The sequence below is a fragment of the Aegilops tauschii genome, chromosome 5 (genome assembly GCF_002575655.3).
Source record: "Aegilops tauschii subsp. strangulata cultivar AL8/78 chromosome 5, Aet v6.0, whole genome shotgun sequence".
Classification (NCBI taxonomy): domain Eukaryota; kingdom Viridiplantae; phylum Streptophyta; class Magnoliopsida; order Poales; family Poaceae; genus Aegilops; species Aegilops tauschii.
The window spans coordinates 193,659,936-193,661,943 of NC_053039.3; the positions used below are offsets into that span (position 1 = coordinate 193,659,936).

The 2,008-nt window shown below is 49.1% G+C and overlaps 1 long non-coding RNA gene across 1 annotated transcript; it reads left to right on the top strand.

Annotated features, from left to right (window-relative positions):
- Positions 1-211: 211 nt before the first annotated feature.
- LOC120964426 (uncharacterized) lies at positions 212-1,743 on the top strand. The gene is made up of 2 exons (XR_005756644.3): positions 212-1,372; positions 1,498-1,743. It is a non-coding gene; the product is annotated as an uncharacterized lncRNA (long non-coding RNA).
- Positions 1,744-2,008: the final 265 nt, after the last annotated feature.

Consider the following 2,008-nt stretch of genomic DNA (forward strand, 5'->3'; position numbering starts at 1 on the left):
ACTAAAGCGTCGGTCTCGGGGCGTCACAACTGTAGAAGTGCTCCCTGCAAGCAACCCTCCCGACGATGATAAGTTTGCATTTTTTTCGCCCCGTTCTTTTACTGTGGATTAGCCCCCCCCCCCCCCCCCCCCCCCCCCGATTTCTTCGACGAGCTGATGCAGATGTACGGGTTCCGACTTCTGGATTTCAATCCAAATGTCGTCACCTGCATGTTGGTCTTCGCCCATCTCTGTAAGAATTTCGTAGAGGTGGTGCCCAATGTTCCTCTGTTCCGTCACTTTTACTAGCCCCGGATAGAAGGCGATGCCATCTCCGGTAGCGTGACATGGATTTTGAGGTCCGCATGGAAGGATGAATATCTTGAGGTAACCTGGCATAATAAATGGCCAGAATGGAGAGAAAATTGGTGATGGATCGAGCAGAAAGACTTCCCGGAGTAATGCCTCACTGCCACCGAGAAGCTCAAAAGGAGTCCCCGTTGGTCAGATGTGGGTCCCCGAGACGAAGAGTTCGACCTCGCTTTGAGCCAGATAGAAGATCTCTGAGCTGCCAGCTTGACTCTTGAAGCAATTGGTGTTGATTTCCTCTGGCGTCGGATAGCTCCACTACAGAGGAGAATCCGGCTAGCCTGGGAATACAAGAATGGCGGCAACACGACGCAGCTCCGTCCCGATCTGGCCATCAACTTCGCAGTGCTGGAGCATGATTACGTCATCCGCAAGATCTTCAACAAAGGCCGCACACACAAGTTGTCGGATATGGTGCTCCCTTGTGCAATAACATCGCGAGGGACTCCATTTTGGCAATAATGCCGGCGTGCAATGCCCAAGGCATTCTGGCCAACCGGAAGAGGCTCGAGGAAGCTGTCGAAGTCAAGTGGTATGACGAGCTAGTGGAGACCCCCGAGAGGGAGGAAAAAAGATCTGATCCACCCCACAAAGGACCACGAGCTAGATTATATCGCCCATACGGTGAAAACCTCAGGGAGCATTGAATCTTCCCGGGCAGCAGGCATCGACTCCGAAGAAGGAGAAGCAGAGGACGAAGAGGCAGAGGATCCCCTGTCCCTCTGGCTCCCAAGAACACTGCCGCAACACCTAAAGCTTCAAGAAGACCTGTCAAGAAAAAGTCAAAGCACGCTAAGCCGGCTGAAGGCGAACCCGCCAGCACAGAGACTGGCACCAAGGCTCCCCGACAGCACGTTCTCCCGCAACAGGATCCGCCGACAACGAAGAGAATAAAGGCCTCCCAGCCACAGGCTCTATCGGTAGTGAAGTGTGCCCGAGCGCCCTCTCCTCCGGTGAAGGCTTCTAGCTCTGGAAGTCAAGCACATTGGGATATCTCTGCCCTTGACGAGGAGGAAGAAGATGAGTAAGTTACATTTTTTCCTCTACTCCTTAGTTTTTCTTGATGCTTCTGTCGTTGATGCTTCCGTTGTTGATATAATGACACTATTCACCAAACAGTGTTAACTGCAATTTTGTCATTTTGCCCAGATTACCACGGATGTGATTTCTTCGTGAAACTTCCTAAGCGAGTATACTGGTTGTCCGGATGTAAATGGACAACTCGCTGGACATTGTGGGACTAACCAACTCTGACCGCCACTTCTTATGCAGGACTATGTCATAGTCCGGTTATTTCTTTGTGGCGTACGTGGTGTCCACATAGTGCCATATATTTAGAAAGCAAACCGTATACAGTGCAATTAGTACATGCCTAATCAGTAGCCCTTCAGATCATTCAGTACAGAGCAAATATGGTTAAACAAATGGTAAGTCTGACTCTCCAGATTCAGCCTTTACACTATTGTACTACATACAGTGAAAATGTCAACTTTAAATCTCCAAATTCAACATTCTTCTACAACTTAGATTGTCTCATATAAAAATTAAAATTCAGAGTAGCAGATTCAGAGTAGCATTCATAGTACAGGAAATAACAAAATGCACAAAGCAGCGGCAACTTGCGCCACGAATCCAGCATGTTTCAGCTCACGTGAATTTA